This window comes from Anabrus simplex, chromosome 1 (genome assembly GCF_040414725.1).
Source record: "Anabrus simplex isolate iqAnaSimp1 chromosome 1, ASM4041472v1, whole genome shotgun sequence".
NCBI classification, from domain to species: Eukaryota; Metazoa; Arthropoda; class Insecta; order Orthoptera; family Tettigoniidae; genus Anabrus; species Anabrus simplex.
Genome location: NC_090265.1, coordinates 217,337,272 through 217,356,623, shown reverse-complemented (window position 1 = coordinate 217,356,623; position 19,352 = coordinate 217,337,272). Strand labels below are relative to the sequence as shown.

At 41.7% G+C, this 19,352-nt stretch overlaps 1 protein-coding gene across 2 annotated transcripts in view; it reads right to left on the bottom strand.

The window, feature by feature from the left end:
• The window catches only part of LOC136885811 (protein draper), a 314,515-nt gene extending 299,835 nt beyond the window's left edge, over positions 1-14,680 (bottom strand). For both annotated transcript variants that reach the window (XM_067158547.2, XM_067158548.2), the window contains exon 1: positions 14,518-14,680. The gene's annotated coding sequence lies outside the window, so the exon portion shown is untranslated. The remainder of the gene's footprint in view (positions 1-14,517) is intronic.
• Positions 14,681-19,352: the final 4,672 nt, after the last annotated feature.

The following is a 19,352-nucleotide window of genomic DNA, read 5'->3' as shown; positions in this document are numbered from 1 at the left end:
TATGATCTCCAGTTTCATTTGATTGTTGATATCGTGACCAAAGCCATGATATCTCCAATTCCGCAAGATTACTCATATTGTAACCATACCTATAAGACCACATGGAAGCCGAAGTACAGGAATGCCAAAAACTTCTCCTGCGATAAAATTAATAACGTGTTATATGATGGAATAAGGAGAAACCCGGCGGCGGCACTTAGGCTACTCCTGTCGAACAGCACCGAAGGGTCTGCTCAAGGCTGAACGTCTCCATCCGACGGATGAATGACCAACAGAATCATATGCCCTCACTCCATATGAATAAATAGCGGTTTTAATCTGAGGATTTAAAAACACACTCAAACATTGTAATGAAGGACAAACTATGTGTTGAGGATAGAAACGTACTGACTAGAAAAATAACAATAAAACAAAAGACAAGTCAGGTTTCTTGTTCCTTAAATTCTCATACTCGCATTCAGTCATGGACAAAAGTTTATTATTTTCCGGAAACAAACTGGGAGGCCAAAAAAGCACAAAAAGATGAAAGTGTTCCTTACACACGAAGTGTTGAAACAAGCATTGGAAAACCTGACTACCCTATACCCATCAGGAATCGATATTGATCACTTAAAACACATTTTCCGAGTCTACTGCCATACATTCCAGCAATGCATCACGGACTAAATTTAAGCCGCAAACCAGCTACTAAGAAAGAGAATGAAGATCTTGACACTGAAAAGTAAAAAAGGGGGAAAAAATCCTAATTTACAGTACTATCTTCGCATGCACTATTATTTTTAAACTAATAGTTTTATTAACGATTAAACTCAAATTGTTATTCTACTCTTGATTTTCTGAGTTACACGGATATGTAATTAATTTAAAGACTATAAACTATTCTTTAAATTTTCAATTTTGTATAATCTAATAAAACCTTATTTATCTCGAAACTTTGTTTTTTCTGGGTTAGCCCCTTATCTTTACTCAGGCACTCTATTCTTCACACACACACCAAGGTTTTAACGCAGGATTTGTAACAGCCCGCCCGCACAGTTCTACCATCAACCCTCCTTCATACCTTCATGGTGTACAATAATTCAAGCTCACTCTGGGTAATCTGAGATTTCAATTTAAATACTTCCAAATTATTTTCTTAACTTAGTTCTGTGCAAGTAACATACGTAAAATGTATATTGACCTTCAGCACGCTTTTAAAGGTAAGTACATAAAAAGGAATTGGACACTGATTTAAAGAAGACGGGCTCAGCCACGGAGCACTATCTAGTCCTAACTATTTATAGCATTTTCGAGGCTAATGTAAAGCGAGAGGGGAAATTAACAGAGACGTAAAAGAATGAATATTACTCCTCTGTAGTGTTGGCTACTGAATGCATGATTCGAAGCAGTGTATCGATTCATTCAAATGTCCGAGTGAATCGATTCACAGGAACGGCGAGCTCACGGCACACGATTCAGCTTACTTCCAGCGGAGAGTGCTGAGTGGCGCACTCACTGGACGTTGACGGGGAGCCGAGCTTCCGCTGCAGCGAGACAATCATGGCACATCGAAAGAATCGTGAACGAGCGCGGCTCAGTGAGACACAAGATACACACTGCTTCTTATCGGCTCACTGGACACTGGCGGGTGGCGGAGAGCCGAGCTTCCGCTGCAGCGAGACATACAGTGAGCCATGGCACACCGAAAGAATCATGAACGAGCACGGCTCAGTGAGGCAAGATACACACGGCTCCTTATCGGCTCACTGGACACTGGCGGAGAGCCGAGCTTCCGCTGCAGCGAGACAGTGAAACATGGAACATCGAAAGAATCGTGAACGAGTGGGGCTCAGTGAGACAAGATACACACCGCTCCTTATCGGCTCACTGGACACTGGCGGGTGGCGGAGAGCCGAGCTTCCGCTGTAGCGAGACATACAGTGAGCCATAGCACACCGAAAGAATCGTGAACGAGCACGGCTCAGTGAGACACAAGATACGGCTCCTTATCGGCACACTGGACAGTGGATACTGGTGGAGAGCCGAGCTTCCGCTGAAGCAATACATACAGAGCCATAGTACACTGAAAGAACCGTACGCTAAATGGACTCCCGAGCTCAGCTCATTTGAAAATAATACCCACTTGCATTCACTCTCCTCTTCTTACAGGGAGGTTTAAATAATAGATGGATTTATTTTCAGTGTTATAAAGGTAGTCAAAACATAAGTCTAAAGTAGCTAGTAAATAGGTAGACTATTAGGTTATATGATTTATTAGTTTAATGAAAGTATTATAACTTAGGTAGTTGACATTTGACAATTAATTAATCTCGACTCTAGCCTGCAGCTATGAACACAGTTTAGCTGCTTATTCGGATCTTGAACATGAATGATCGAGGTTGTCAATAAAAAGGCATGGTCTTCAAATTATCATACCGTCGGAGTCAGATCAGACCAACAGCTCACCGTGAGAGGTCAGATAAAAAGGTGGAAAAGAGGAACCTGGTGTCATGTTCATGACCACTCAAAAGTACCTGTTTTATATTGGGAAGAACGGCTCAGTATTGTCTCAGTTCGTATGTCACATCGTTGCACAAGACTTCAATAATATGTGGGCAGTAAGTGAGCCGACTGACGCAATAACTTAACCAACAGTATGTTGAATCAGAAAACCAGTAGGCTACTGTACATCTCGAGTAGCCTATACAAAATATGACGATTAAAAAAATCCTCTGCTGATAGAAAAATACAGTACATATTTTCAAAAATGACTTAGCGAGTTGGACGTGCGGTTAGTATCACGTAGCTATGCGCTTGCATTCGGGGGATGGTGGGTTGGAATCCCACCGTCGCCAGCAGTTAAGATGGTTTTCCGTAGTTTCTCCATTTTTACACCAGGAAATCCTGGGACTGTACCTTAATTAAGGCCATGGCTGCTACCTTCCTAATACAGAACCTTTCCCATCCTGCGTCGCCGGAAACCTTCGATGTATTAGAGTGACTAGCATTTTTTTTCAAAGAAAGGAGTTCATAGTATGAAGACCAGATGGCAGCAGCGAACAATGAATGCTGTCGCTGCTGTCTTACCAGTACATACTACACAGATGCAGTAGGAGCGTTGACTAATGTGCCGTGAATCGGATCACTGTATCGATTCAGTAAAATGAATCTAATGTCCCATCACTACTCCTCTGCATATCAAAGCTATCCTAGCAACGCTAGTGCTTCTTTAATTCAATTTCCTGTATGTACCCTTGGAAAGAGTGTGGTTCACACGCGATAATTTGAAGACCATGCCTTTTTTTTTTTTTTTTGACAACATCCTCGATCATTCATGTTCAAGATCCGAATAAGCAGCTAAAATGTGTTCAAAGCTGCCAATAATTCGGTAAGTGATGCTGGAAGTCGTAAATGTTCCGGTAGATGTTAAAAGATGTAAATAATCCAGACACCTAACTGACATTATACACACTTATTTCTTTACGAAAGAGAAGCCTCCGCGGCTCAGCCGGCAACGCGTCCGCCTCTCACCGTTGGATACAGACGGCACAATTCATATCCTTGCCGCTAGATTGGGGCGTCATTCATTCCATTTCTGACCCGGTCGAATGACTGGAAACAGGCTGTGGATTTTCATTGTCTTTACGACGCTAAGATTTTTTTTTTCAAACGAACACCTCGAGAAATGTCTGTTCCTCGGAAGTAGGCCTATACAGGACTGTCACAATATCAATACCATACCGTCGGGGTAAGATCAGACCAACAGCTCACCGTGAGAGGTCAGATAAAAAGCTGGAAAGGAGGAACATGGTGTAAGAAACTTATAGGTCTCTCCGTTTAGCTGAGGCTCCATTTCATTGTTGCCACACCACGTCTTATAGGCCTAAATCGTGAGCCCCTAATAACATGGACTGCTTTATTCAAATTTTTAGTCTACGGGCCAGATCATGACTTCAGAAAGACTCCTGCAATCATAACTGCAGTAAATATGATATTCGAGTAGACTGCGAAAGGAACACGAGAAAAAAGCGCAGGCCCATAAAAGAAATACGTTACAGCTGGGACATTTGGTAACCACATGTTCAGGATATTCTTCTGTTCCTAGGCTGTCCTTGAAATAATCACTTGGACGAAAGGTCATGTGAAAAACATCAATGCGGAAATGTAATTCAGAGATTGAATGCATAGGTAATTTAGGTTTGGAGATAGTTCTAGATACCGGCAAAGAGATAAAACCAATCACTCCTACGAAGTCATATCTACTAGACACCCAACGGCAATAATCACTAAATTCCACGGAAAATTAAACCTATTTTGTTTAGGTTAAGAACGGTGAAATACTCTTTTTCAATTTGCTTTACGTCACACCGACACAGGTAGGTCTTACGGTAACGACGGGAGAGGAAAGGGCTAGGAGTGGGAAGGAAGCGGGCCCAGCACTTGCCATGGAAAACCATCTTCAGGGCTGTCGACAGTGGGGTTTGAACCCACCATCTCCCGAATGTAAGCAGATAGCTACGAAAGCCAAACCGCGCCGGTACTCGCTCGATCTCTGACTTGTTATTCTCACGGAAGTTCACATCTTGTTTGACGTGGAGTGGCAATCACGGGACCCCCAAATTGAGTATGACATTGCTTCAGTTTAATTTTAACAGAGGTCCGACTCGTTGGCTGAATTGTCAGCGTACTGGCCTTCGGTTTAGAGGGCCCCGGGTTCGATTCCCGGCCGGGTCGGGGATTTTAACCTTCATTGGTTAATTCCAATGGCTCAGGGGCTGGGTGTTTGTGCTGTCCCCAACATCCCTGCAAGTCACACACCACACATAACACTATCCTACACCACAATAATACGCAGTTACCTACACATGGCAGATGCCGCCCACACTCATCGGAGGGTCTGCCTTACAAGGGCTGCACCCGGCTAGAAATAGCCACACGAAGTTATTATTATTTTAACAGAGTATCGCTTTTAATAATTATTATATTATTAATGATTGTAGTATTTAGTCATTATGACACCGGTAAATTTCAGATGCACTTCAGATTAATGATTTCACGGCCCAGATTAATAGACATTGTATCATTTGGGATTTTGATGTGTGAAAAGAGGCTAACTTCAGAGAATCTTAGGTTTCACGAGGAATTTGCTCCACATCCTCGGAAGAGACGCTCGATTGGTTACGATTGCAACTGTGCTAACACGTGAAAAACCCAAAATATAATCTATCTACAGAATTTATGCCCGGCTGAGGGCCTGTTCGATGAGCTACGAAGTTCAACTTTGCATAATACGTATCCCCTCTAAATTTTTAGTTCTACTCAAAAATCAAAATGTCGTATGTTTGAGTGAAATTCTTTAAATAAGTTTCAGGGATGTGTCTTGTCTCATTTCCCGCTCGTTTCGTCTCGCTTAAACACACAAGCGCACTGTCTTTCCCTCTTATCTATTCCCCGAAACCACAATTGTAGACAGGCTTGCTGCTAGTGTCTAATAATGTCAATGGTTTTATGTCCCACCAACTACTGCTGCTTTTCAAAGATGTCGTCGTGCGGGAATTATTGTCCTGCAAGAGTTATTTTGCATGCTGGTAAATCCTAGACACGAGGCTGACGTATTTGGGCAACGCGTTTAAATATAACTAGACTGAACCGGGATCGAAATCGCCAGCAAATTTATAATAATAATAATAATAATAATAATAATAATAATAATAATAATAATACCGGTAATAATAATAATAATAATAATAATAATAATACCGGTAATAATAATAATTTCTTTTCAGTCTATCGTTATTGCGTTTTGTGCAGGATAACAGGAGAATCCACACACATCAAAGAAAGTTAAGCATCTTCCGCAAACAAAAGATCGAAGGTGTTGCGTAATGTTAAAAGTGGTACTTGGAAAGTACCGTAATGCATCTTACAGTTCATTGACAACTGACCAACCAAATCACTTCGAGTGTAAGCTAACAGAAACACAAATTACTTTCCTTGAGATAAGCCTATTGTGTAGCAACCTCATTCAATATAGAGTAACATATCCCCTTGCATGAATGCAAGCCTGCATGCTGCCCACGAGTTTATTTAACCACTGCTGGTCTAATTTATCCTATTCTTCAGTGGCAATCCCGCGTAACTCCCGTAGATTTTGTCGTGGGGCAGGACGTGTTCGCACAGCTCTTGTCAATCAATCTCAAGTATGTTTCATGGGATTCATATCCGGAGACATGAAGGCCAATCCAGTCTGGCAATACCGACACGATTGATGAAATCATCGACGATGACTTCACGATGGATAAGGAAGTTGTCATCCATAAACTTGAATTCTTCCTCGAAATGCAGATAAAGCGGTTCACCGATGGGTCGGAGAATATTATCCCTGTATTGGGGAGCGATGAGTGTTCCCTGGATAGACAACAATGGTGCCAGACGCCCCTACATGATGCCACTCCAGAACATCTCTTATCCGCCTCACCGACATTCAACGAAATGCGTATGCTTACGATAGATGGGGCTATGCGCAAGTTTATTTACATGTTTAGACAGATCACAGTACGAGGTGTTTCTCATCATGTCAACGTAGGACGAGGAGGAATGTGTTTATGGCATAACTTTCTGTGTGTATTTCCCCCACCTTTCGTTGCTCTTCCCATCTTAAGGGTGCGGAACTCTTTCACTTCGTCGTGCCGTCAGCATCATCGTTCACAGATAAACCATTCAAACGAAAAAAAAAACTATCACTTTTCATTCTTTTTCGTAGCCTTTTCGCCAATTCATTTGGGCCGGCACTGGTGTGGATTTAGGCGTGTTTCTATGGTGGTTGGTAGCGTAGCGTGTTGTAAGTAGATTAAGAGAAGTGTACTGAGACGAACACAAACACCCAGTCCCCGAGCCAGCGGAATTAACCATATGCAATTAAAATCTTCGGCCCGGCCGGAAACCGAACTCTGGGCCCTCTGACCTGAAATCCCGTTCGCTGACCATTCAGTCAAGGAGCCCAAGTGGGATGACAACTCCCTTGTTCATTCCAGGGAATTCAAGGTTTGTAAAGAGATTGCTTCAATTTCGTAATGAATAAAATATTAACTGCTGCTATTACCACTATACTACTACTACTACTACTACTACTACTACTACTACTAATAATAATAATGGATGTTTTTGTCAAAAGTTTAACGTGATATAGATCCAGGAAGAAGTATTTTGCAGGGTTTTAAATACGGTATGGCTGATTTACAACCATTTCACGTCAGGTTTTTTTCTGAAAATTGACGTGAAAAGGGCAACTTAAAAAATTTTGAATGAGAAATATTACCTCTGAAGATGTTAACTCCCAGGTAATAATAATAATAATAATAATAATAGTAATAATTGATTTACGTCTCAATAACTATCTACATTTTACGGTTTTTTTCAGAGACGCCGAGGTGCCGCAATTTAGTCCCGCAGGAGTTCTTTTACGTGCCAGTAAATCTACCGACACGAGATTGACGTATTTGAGCTTAAAAGTTAAAATCTCTGACCCGGCCGGGAATCGAACCCGGGACCCTCTGATCCGAAGGCCAGTACGTGCTGACCATTCAGCAAACGAGTCGGACGTAAATGTACAATAAACAGGTATCTGACTTACAAATACGAAGCAATACATATGCAATTCTTGTTTATACTAACTGCTAAATAACTAGACGCAAAGGACGCATCGACTGTCAAGAATACGGTACAGATACGGCCCACAGGAGCGATTCGCCCTCTACCCTCAAAATCATTCCTTTGCTTGTTATTGGGTGTTATTGGGTCACATCCGAATATTAAAGTAGCAGTAACGACAGCAGCCATGCCTTTGCTGGCGAGATGTAGTGTTTACAGTGCACTATGTCTTCTGTTATGGGCTATATCAAATTTGTTACTTTCATTGATCTGTCTCAGTCTCATCCTTGGCTTTGGCAATATGAAAGTGACTGAGGTATGAGTGATGCTAGTAATACCATCGCTTATGCAGCCAGTCCCTATTGTGAATGGTGTGAAAATATCGCTCATAGGGTCGGTTGGTGCATGCATTTCAGTGGGCTTGGCAGACATGTGTAATAGCAACGGCTGGCTCGGCGAGGAAAGCAACGGGAAACTACCTCACTCCTCGTTTCCCTAGTACGCCTCTTCAGTGACGCCTAGGCTATTTATGACAGCTGTTGGCGGAGCTGCAAAGGATCAAACCAGCCTTCGGGCTGAATACCAACAATAACAGTAGTGGTAGTACAATTAAAGCAACGGTAAATTACACCTAAATAACTACAATGTATCGGTCACATGTCTTTTGTTCCGTATTGACTTTAGGGGTAACAGAAATATTCCGTGAAAGGAAACAATTGAATAAGGTGGAACCTGAATTGTTTCCTTTCAAGAAATGATTGTGTGACCTGAATAACTAGGAGTAAAACGGAAACCCCTCCTCTTTGACGAAATTCTACGGCAACTGTGACTGTCACATTCACTTGGTGTGTTGAGGTTTTGGTCCCCGTTATTTTCTTCTTCTGCCTCACTTTGCATGTATGTAACCCACCGACAACTGACCACGGTGAATGTTGTTCGACTGTTGATCGTGTCGTTGAGTTTCTCTACGTAAGTTTAGTATTTGGAATAAGTTGCACCCGCCTCGGTTACCGTATAATTCCAGTACATATCCATTAAACTGGTTGAGGGCCGGTGCCATCGTAGTTAGTTCGTGCAGTTCACTACTACCTGTAGCGAACGCCTCCATGCGCACCTCGCAGTCACATGATCATATTTGTTTTGGACAGTAACTGTCGTCATCGTGTGAAGTGCAATGACACTTAGCTACCATAACAATATCCTCATCGCAATTCACTCTCCACCAACAACCTTGTACCGAAGAGTGCTTTCACACAACTTTTGAGAGCCCGTTTTGTTGAAAATATTAAACCTTCCATGTAATTATTCCATTTTAAACGTATACAGTGCAACAGCAATATAGTGAACAGTGTCATTGCAAGTCGCTAGCGTAACAACTTTCAATAATAATTTCAAATGGAACATGCACAGTGGAAGGTAAGGAGTATTGCGTTAAGTGGGAAGTACAAAGGGATAACCAGATGGCAGGCTAAATCGAATTTCTGCTGGGCGATCTATAGTTGAGTCATAAGAAAAACAGTAGTGGAAGCCTTTTAAAATAATTTTATTGGCGCTTCTGAAGATTATAAGAACACATCGACATTAATTTATTAAAATTTAAATTATATAGGCTATAAAGAGAAATATCGTGCGAGCGAACGAGAGACTTACAGAATATAATCACAGTAAATTAATTTACTGAATGTTTGTGAATAAGTTACTGCATGGACTATAAAAATTATCAAATTTTTGACTGAAAACTATGCGCGTGGGCCTAATATAAATAGCAAGATTTAGTTGTAAGTACGGTCTGTGAAGTATTCTGTATATACTGTATATTCTCTTCGGTAAACTCTTCGTCTGAATTTGCCTCTCATCACCAAGTTCGAACCTGGTTTATACGAAAAGCTTCATCTATCAAATTCATTCTCGCTACCTGAGTCCACATCGCTTTCACACTGTTCACCATGATTGTGAAATTTTCATATGCTTGCTGCATCTCTTTTTAAGCTCCAAGATACTGGACTTTAAGCTTTTAGTACATTCTGCCATTAAGACTAACTCGTCGGTATAGGCCAGGCTGCTTACTTCATTTCCAGATCTCTACCTGCCATTTTTTTTACCTTTCAGCACATGAGCCATGTTAATTATAAACAATAAGGGTGAAAAGTTACAGCCTTCTCGGACACCTGTAGCTAGTATGGACCAAGAACTCATTCTATCACCTATTATCATTGTGAACTCACTGTCAACATTAAAATGGAAAACTGTATTCAAATAAAATTATTTGTAACTTTTAATTTATATATATGGATATTTAAGGCTTAAGTTTTAGTTAATATAGGCTAGTTGATGAACTGCATAGATTTATTTAACAGTTAATATATCATCTGTTATTGTCAGGAACCTAAATCTTTTATATTATAAATTTATTCATACCGACTTCGAACCAGAGCGATGCAAGTCACTTCCTTCTTGCAAAACACCGTTGTTTGCAACTGAGAAATTTCTGTGGTAGCTTTGTTAAATATTATAGGTTCCTCCCTCTACATTAACCTAGGTGAATACACATACCAAGTTATTTGAGTATTTAATCGTTGCTATTTCGAATTCGCCCGCTAGCAATCAGTCTTACCAGAATGCACCAGCGGTCTCAAATACGCGGCCCGCATGTGGCTGTCGTGTACTAATTTGCAGTCCGCGATACGTTTATCATATATCAATCACAAAAGCGACACAGGAACTGAAATTTTTTAAATGAATACGCCGGAATAATTAACACTGCGTTTCTTAATTTATAATAACATGTACTAATGATTTTTCCATACAATAGTTGAACTATTTGTGCAAAGATTGCTTTATTAAAGGAAGACTAGAAGACGTTTGAATGCATCATGGATAAAGAAAATATGTAAAATATATTTGTCACTATTTTTTGCAGTGTTGATGAAACACCTCAAGAACTTCAGCTAGAATTAATAGACTTTCAGTGAGATTCCTTGACAATGAAAAATTCCACAGGTGCAGTCTTCAGGATTCTATCAGTTTGTTTCGAAAGAAAAATATCAAAACGTTCACAATCTAGGCACACGTGTTCTGTGTTCGGAACAACATGTTCATGTTAACAATTAATTGTTTCAAGAAAGAACCAAATGAAATCCCTTGAAAGAAACAGCCATTTGTTTTCAGTTTTATAAGCGGCTATTTCAAAAGATTTCTTTTCTAATCTCGATAATAAAAGCGTGTCCAAGATTGTGGTCAGAAAAGATAGCATGTTTCATACGCTTACCCCACCACTAATTAAAATATCAATGTTTCAACCTTTATATTTGTAATTTGTGTGATATAAAATTTAAATAATTTGTTAATAATGTACATTTTATTTATTTTTACCTACAAATTACGTACCGGTACTTTAGATACCGTCAAATTGAATAATCTGTAGAAAATATTGGGACAATCGTGTTTGCCACTCCATATGGATTGATCTCAAGTCTCTGTATAAGGAAAATACAGCCACTGTGAAGATTCAAAACAAACAGCCCCAAGAGTTTCGAACGAAAGCTGTAGTTCGTCGGAGATGTGTGTTGTCACCACTACCTTTCATTCTCAATGGCGAATATGCAATGAGAACTGCATTAGATGACTGGGAAAAGAATTTTCCATTGGGGGATGCAAGGACAACAAAAGCTTACTTACTGATGACACCATCTTGATAGAATCATCTGAAGGGAAGCTTCAGAGCTTATCAAGAGTGGAGAAAACAAGCCTAGAAACTATATTATGTCTAAATTAGCAGAAAAACAAGGTCATGATTGTGGATCGTAATCATCGACTGTAAGAGGAATGCATTTCTAGATCACGCCGGCACGACAGAATTGGAAACTGCCAGTACCGACGAGTTTCTAATCTGGGTTGAACTCTCCTTCCAGCGACGTTGCGACGAACAGTTATCTGTCTATCTTGTTTTAGGTTACTCCAAAACCGCTTGTTTCAAGGCACAATGCCTCTCGTGTCTTGAGAGATAAGAGCTATGCCCTATCCGCATCGCCCTTTCAGAATGGCGAACAGGCTATAAACAGACATGCTCTTTCATGATGACATTTTATATTACGGCAGTATAAATGAATGTGCACAAATGCTGTCGTAACGTTTCTGCATGCAGCAAAGCAATGGAACAGTATTCCTAAACAAATAACTACCAGTCGGCTCCGACACTCCTATTTCAACCTACTACCATTACGTCAACTGTTCATACCACTGCAGCTACAGAATGGCGCAGAAGACACGCGCAGGTTTGAAGTAATATATAACTTTCTTGTTTCGAAAGAAATGCCAACGGTTCTGCCACAGGCATCACACGTATGCTTCCGAAATGTGTTCACACTACTTGAGTAAAATTAATGCCTCTCTTTAACATGGCCCAACATTCGCTTCCTAAAAGAGAGCTTTTTCATAACTTCAAGAGTTTCTTACTGTAACTCATCCATTTCCGCTCTAATAGTATTATTTAACTTATCAATGGTTGATGTCTTGTTAACAGACATGTTCTCCGAGATATCCCAAAAGAAAAAAATACGGGCTAGCCAATCAGGGGATGTCAGTGTAATATATTTCTGAATTGTATAGAAAAGATCCGTAACTTTCGTCCGCTGTTTGGTGATTACTTTCCAGAGTGTCCTTCAGAAGCCCGCAAAGGGTAAAGCCAAATACGAACGTTATGAGATATAGGGCTTTAATGTGAATTTGCTTAATGTTAACAACAGGTGCTGAAGAAGCCAACAAACGGCTGTTTTAGGAGGCGCCACAGGAAAGCCTTTAAGAGGAATCAACCAGTTACAGAATCAGGCTGCGAATGAAACATTTCCATAACAAGAGGTAAAAGGAGTTATCAATTCAAACCCGCCTTTCCATGAAGTGCCCATCGAGTGCAAAAACTCGAGATCGCATCTCTGACCTACGTAATCAGTCAGCAAGGTAAGAAATAAATGACTTCATTTCTCACACTCTGCTTGCTTCTACAGCGAGCATATGAATATAATTATATTGGCTCCTAAAATAGCTCCTTTCCAGAATTCTGGGATCTAATAATACGGCGTTGCTTCACATCCCTTCAGTAGCTATAGATTTTTGGGAAACGTCGACATGTACCTACCTCAAGTCGGATCGAACTCGTTATGTGGGGAACAAAAGGGCAATGACTAACAAACTGTGCCACTGCGGTTGTCGCTCTGTTCAACGTGTTATCGCTACCCAATCATCTGTCACATGTCTCACCTGTACTCTTTAGAGAACATGAAAATTATGGTAGACCAAATAATCTTACCTTACTATCATGATATATAAATACACATCTTTTGGTCACCTCAGAGCAGTCCATAGACTTATTTCAATTTAAAGGGAGAGGGCGTGATTAGTACAGTGGCGTAGCTACTGGTTTTTAAGAGAGACAGCCGAGGTTCGAATCCCAGATGATGATGATGATGATGCTTGTTTTAAGGGGCCTAACATTGGTCATCGGCCCCTCGAATCCCAGTGGGTCCTAGGATGACATTTTCATCATAAAGGTCATCCAACCTTAAACCTCCGATAAAGTCCCAAAAACCCGCCAGTCTGCCTGAAGTGACCTGGAACAAGTTGGAAAAAAGTTCCAATTCAAGCCCACATCAAACGCTGGCGAGATATAGAGATTTCTAGTAGCACTAAAAGGTTTGCTACTTTCTTCAGTCTACCTCACTCATCTTTGGCTTCAACAAAATAAAAGTGACTCGGGCATGAAGGACGCCAGTTTCCGCAAAGAAAGTCCTTAAAATGCAGTTTGTGGAATATATGCTTCGCGGGACTTGACGGACCGATAAGAAGTAGAAACGCGCAGGGAGGAAAGCAACAGGAAACTACATCATGGCTCATCTCTCTAGTACGCCTCTCGGATTTGCTAAGGAGCTGACGGCAGAACTGCTGAGATTCCAACCGCCCAAAGATTGAAGTCTCAACATTCTAACTTAATTGTGGAGGAAAAAACTGGTTCATTAAAGGACTTACAGGAAATGTAAATATTTTAAATCTAGCCATACGGTCGATAAATGTAGGAGCTCTTCCGTCACACTGAAAAATGAGGCTTCGAAAATTCGGAAGGTGGAGAAAAGCGCAGTTGAAAGGCATCCCAGCCGCAGGAAAAACAGTAGTATCCAAAGAAAAAAAAACTTACGGATGAGTATATGAAATATAGGAGCAGGCCAGAGTTCTGAAGACGCTATCTGTATTTATCACTCACACTGAGCCTTACTGTCAGCCAAGTTAGCCATTTACAGAGATGATACAGCTTCCCCGAAGAATACGGAGCTATTTTCTTCTGTTTCAGATTGTCGCCTACGACTACAACGACGTCAGTGGAATCTATGTTCGATGAAGAACGTAACAATGAACATGTTTTTCTAAGCGTGAGCGATATGGCAGTTGACTTTGACGTAAGTTCTCTTAAATGCTTGGCTACAGCAGACCAACAAGTTGTATACCAACGCTACTTGCAAACACCTTGCGAACATAGCTAAGGGCGAATTGTAAGCATAGAATACTTAAATCAAAGCTGATAGCTATTTCTGAATATCTTACTAGCATACTGATATATACAAAGCTGTTAAATGCGTCGTAAGCTATTAGGTAGTGGGAAAACACTGCTCCGCATGAGAACAACTTGCAGGATTCTCCAAGGGACAGAAGTCTCTTCCTCAAAGAAAACACATAATTGTATAACAATCACCTCATTCTTCCACAATATATTTCAAGATCTACGAGGATCTTACGACTTGCTTAGTACACAATGACACGAACTTCGTGACCTCAATTAAGTATGCTTCTCACGAATACAGTTATTCTCTAACCAATTACAATAAAACAGCTTGTACTTACCAATAACACTGGCCGATTAAATTTCCACTCTCACGTTAACACAAAACACACGACACAAACACATAGCACACACTATCTAATTTCTACTGCAATTCGTAATCCTTTCCTGAGAACCACACACCACCAGCACGTCGCTCTCACTGACAGAGGAGCACTGGCTAGCTTTCAATGACGTTTGAGAAGCGGCTAGACTGAGTACCAGTGCTTGCCGCCAGGGTGCTAACGCCTCACCAATTTCCCTCAAGGCGACTTCCAATCGTATGCTCTTGTTCTCCGACAAGTTGAACTCGCATGAAATGTAACAGATATCGTTCTGTGGAAGGCCGTGTCGGTTGATTTATCGGCACGTAATAGAACTCCTGCGGGACGAAATTTAAGCACACTGCCGTCTCAGAAAACTGTAAAAGTAGTTTTTATAGCTGCTTTACGCCGCACCGACACAGGTAGGTCTTATGGCGACGATGGGATAGGAAAGGGCTAGGAGTAGGAAGAAAGTGGCTGTGGCCTTAATTAAGATACAGTCTCAGCATTTGCCTGGAATGAAAATGGTAAACCACGGAGATAACATCTCTAGGGCTGCCGACAGTGGGGTTCCAACCCACTGTCTCCCGAATGCAAGTTCACGGCTGCGCGCCCCTAAGCGCACGGCCAACTCGCTCGGTCGGTTAGTGGGATGGAAAATATTTTATTTATATTACATTTAATAATAATAATAAGAATAAGAGTAGTATTCATCGTACATAGTCACATTAATTTTCTGTTCCAAGTAAACAAGCCTTCCTCAAGATCTTTTTCACTCTTGACTTCTATTATGTCGTTCTTCCAGGATCACCACTGTCTCTGATGTTTCTTTATCCAGTGGAAAATCAGTTTAAACCATTTCTGGGTAACTTCTTGTTTGGCTTCACGTTGAAGAGAAGTCATGTTGAACGCCTACAATCTAATATCCTGAAATTTGAAAAGAGATGTGGCAAGTGTGGTGCGAAAATTTTTCGAAGACTAAAGTTAAACCAGTTAGAAGCTTTTTTTTTTTTTTTTTTTTTTTTTTGCTAGTTGCTTTACGTCGCACGGACACAAGATAGGTCTTGTGGCGACGATGGGACAGGAAAGGCCTAGGAATGGGAAGGAAGCGGCCATGGCCTTAATTAAGGTACAGCCCCAGCATTTGCCTGGTGAGAAAATGAGAAACCATGGAAAACCATCTTCAGAGCTGCCGACAGTGGGGTTCGAATCCACTATCTCCCGGATGCGAGCTCATAGCTGCGCGCTCCTAACCGCACGGCCAACTCGCCCGGTAAACCAGTTAGAAGAAACCTAAGATGATTAAATGTCAAGTAGGTGCAAAACTGGAACAGATGTATCATTTTAAGTACTTACGATGTGTTATTTTCCAATAGCAGTACGGAAGATGAAATCGAACGAAGTTTCAATAAACCATACAGTATTCTATAAAAAACGCCAGCCCCGCGGTCTAGTGGTAGCGAGCATGTCTACAGCCCGGAGGTCCCGAGTTCGACTCCGATCTGGCCAGAAATTTTGACCTGGATCTGAGGGCTGGTTCGCTCTACTTATGTGAGAACAACTTAGGAGTTACCAGACGGTGAGATAGCGGCCCCGGTCTAGGAAGCCAAGAATAACGGCCGAGAGGATTCGTCATGCCGACCACACGTCACCTCGTAATCTTGCAGATCTTCGGACCGAGCAGCATTCACTTGGTAAGCGAAAGTCCGTTAAGACAGCGCTATCGTTTTTTTTGGCTTGATTTTGTAAAAAAGAAGAAGTGAGCACATTTAGTAAACTATATTCACATAGGTCTATTTCCAGTAATAATAATAATAATAATAATAATAATAATAATAATAATAATAATAATAATAATAATAATAATAATAATATACTATATTTCTATTTTAATCCGTTTACCTTCCAGGATTCGTTTTCCCACGGACTCTGGGTCGAGGGTATAACTGGGGAGGAGGGCCAGTACCTCGCCTAGGCGCCCTCACCTGCCATGCCGAACAGGGGCCTTGTGGGGGGAATGGGAGATCGGAAGGGATAGTCATGGAAGAGGGAAGGAAGCGGCCGTCACCTTAAGTTAGGCACCATCCCGGCATTCGCCTGGAGGAGAAGTGGAAAACCACTTCGAGGATGGCTGAGGTGGGAATCGAATTCCCCTCTACTCAGTTGACCTCCCGAGGCTGAGTGAACCCCGTTCCAGCCCTCGTACCACTTTTCAACTTTAGTGGCAGAGCCGGGAATCAAACACGGGCCTTCGGGGGGTGGCAGTTAATCACACTGATTACTACACCATAGAGGCGGATAATAATAATAATAATAAGAAGAAGAAGAAGTTATTGGCTTGACGTCCCACTAACTACTTTTACGGTTTTCGGAGACGCCGAGATGCCGGAATGTAGTTCCGCAGGAGTTCTTTTACTTGTCAGTAAATCTACCGACACGAGGCTGACGTATTTGAGCACCTTCAAATACCACCGGCTTGAGCCAGGATCGGACCTGCCAAGCTGGGGTCAGAAGGCGAGCGCCTCAACCGCCTGAGCTACTCGGCCGGGCAGGAAAGGATTAGGATTGTGAAGGAAGCGATCGTAATCTTAATTAAGGTACAGCCATATTATGTGCCTGGTGTGAAAGCTGCAAACCACGGAAAGTCATCTTCAGGGGGATACCGACAGTGGCATTCGAACCCAACATCTCCTGAATGCAAGTTCACATCTACGGACCAAAACCGCATTGCCAACTCGCTTGTTCCTATTCTCTTTTCACCTTCGGCTAGAGTTAAAAATTATTTCATTGTACCTCTCCTTAAAACAAAAAAATACCACCAGCAACAACTACAATATCGACTCCGTCTCAGAAAACAAGCAAGCTTGTAGTTTTACGTGACTAGATGGCGTAGTCATAGCCTGGGACCTCCAGTTTTACATGAAATCCGAACCAAGGGGACATGCCATTTCATTTTTAAAATCTGACATGTTTAGCCGAAATTCGAACCGCCGAGAAAACGTTCCCTTGACATCACTTTCTTCGAGGTGTTCCGCGAAAACTGTCACCGCTCGGCTTTCTTTCATCACAGTTCTCTGTGACAACTGTAGTTTGTGGAGATCTTTCGTAGACATCTCCGGGAAATCCTCGTGGCGACAGCTAAAGCCGCATAAAAATCTCTACAGCGGTTCTCAAGCTATAGAATGTTCTTTCTGTACCTAGCGTAGAATTTCTACTGTTAACCATCATTTAAAAAAAAATGAAATTATGGTCGAACTTTTACAGACAGGAATGGGGTCCTAGGGGACTTGTTTGTTATGCTCTTCAATCCTTAACCATATCGTTTGTGGATATCTTTAATGGTTTAGTCAGCGTAAGTTTAAGTAATTATTTGTGTGCCATCACTTTCTTCGAGTCCTTTCGCATAAACGGTTACTGCACGGCTTCCTTTCATCACAGTTCAGTGATAAATACATGAAAACCTTTATCAGGAGATCATTTAGGCAAGAGCGGACACCGAATAAAAATCTATCCAGAGGTTCTCGAGTAATAATGGTTTAGGTTAAGCCAACCCTCTCGAATGCTTTTTCCGTACCTAGCATAGGGTTTCTACTGATGAAGAAACTTATTGTGGGCGACCTTAGGAGATCCCAGGGGCTTTTGACATTTATGTACGAGGACAGTTTGAAAAGTTCTCGGAATCACCGCTAGATGTCAGTGCTAGAGCAACGAGGTTCCCGCGCAATAATCACACATCCTTTGTGAGTGAACACGTGGCGCGTCAGTGCTCTAGCTGCAGGAGTGATTTGTGACAATGGAAAAAACTGAGATTCGATCAGTGATTACATAATTTGTAAAGAAAGGTACGAAAGCAAAGGAAATTCATGCCGACTTTCAGAACACACTGGGGGACTCTGCTCCTTGATTTTCAACTGTTGCCAAGTGGACCAGTGAGTTTCAATTTGGTCGGGAGAGCTTGGATGATGATCCGCGTAGTGGACGGCCAAAAAGTGTTACGACCCCAGAATTTATCGCAAAAGTGCATAAAATGGTCATGGAGGATCGTCGACTGTAAGTGCGGGAGATTGCTGAAGCTGTAAGGATGTCTTCTGAACGGGTATATTATATTTTAACCGAAGAATTGGGTATGCAAAAAATATCCGCAAAATGTCCGAACAAAGCCTGGCCCGTTTTCAGTGCAACCAACAAATTTTTTTGCGCCGGTTTGTGACTACGGATGAAACCTGGGTCCACTACTATACCCCAGAGACAAAACAGCAGTCAAAGCAGTGGAAACATGCTGATTCACCACCACCAAAGAAAGCAAAGGCAGTGAGTTTGGCCGGAAAGGTCATGGCCTCAGTTTTCTGGGATGCAAAAGGCATTCTGCTGATAGATTATCTTCCTACTGGCCAATCAATTACGGGGCAATACTGTGCAAACCTCCTAGACCAACTTCAGGAAAAGATACGCGAAACAAGGCCTGGTTTGGCAAGGAAAAAGGTTATCTTTCATCAGGACAACGCTCCGCCGCACACAAGTGTTATTGCCATGGCAAAACTTCATGAACTGGGGTACGAATTGTTGTCAAATCCACCTTATTCACCTGATTTGGCACCATCAGACTTTCATCTATTCCCCAAGCTGAAAATTTTCCTCGGTGGACGGAGATTTTCTACAAGGGAAGAACTGGCAGCCGAATTGGAGAGGTATTTTGCAGGCCTGGAGGAATCTCATTTTCGAGATGGAATCAAGGCGTTGGAACATCGCTGGTCCAAATGCATTAGTCTACAGGGAGACTATGTTGAAAAATAAAAGCAGTTCCACTGAGGTAA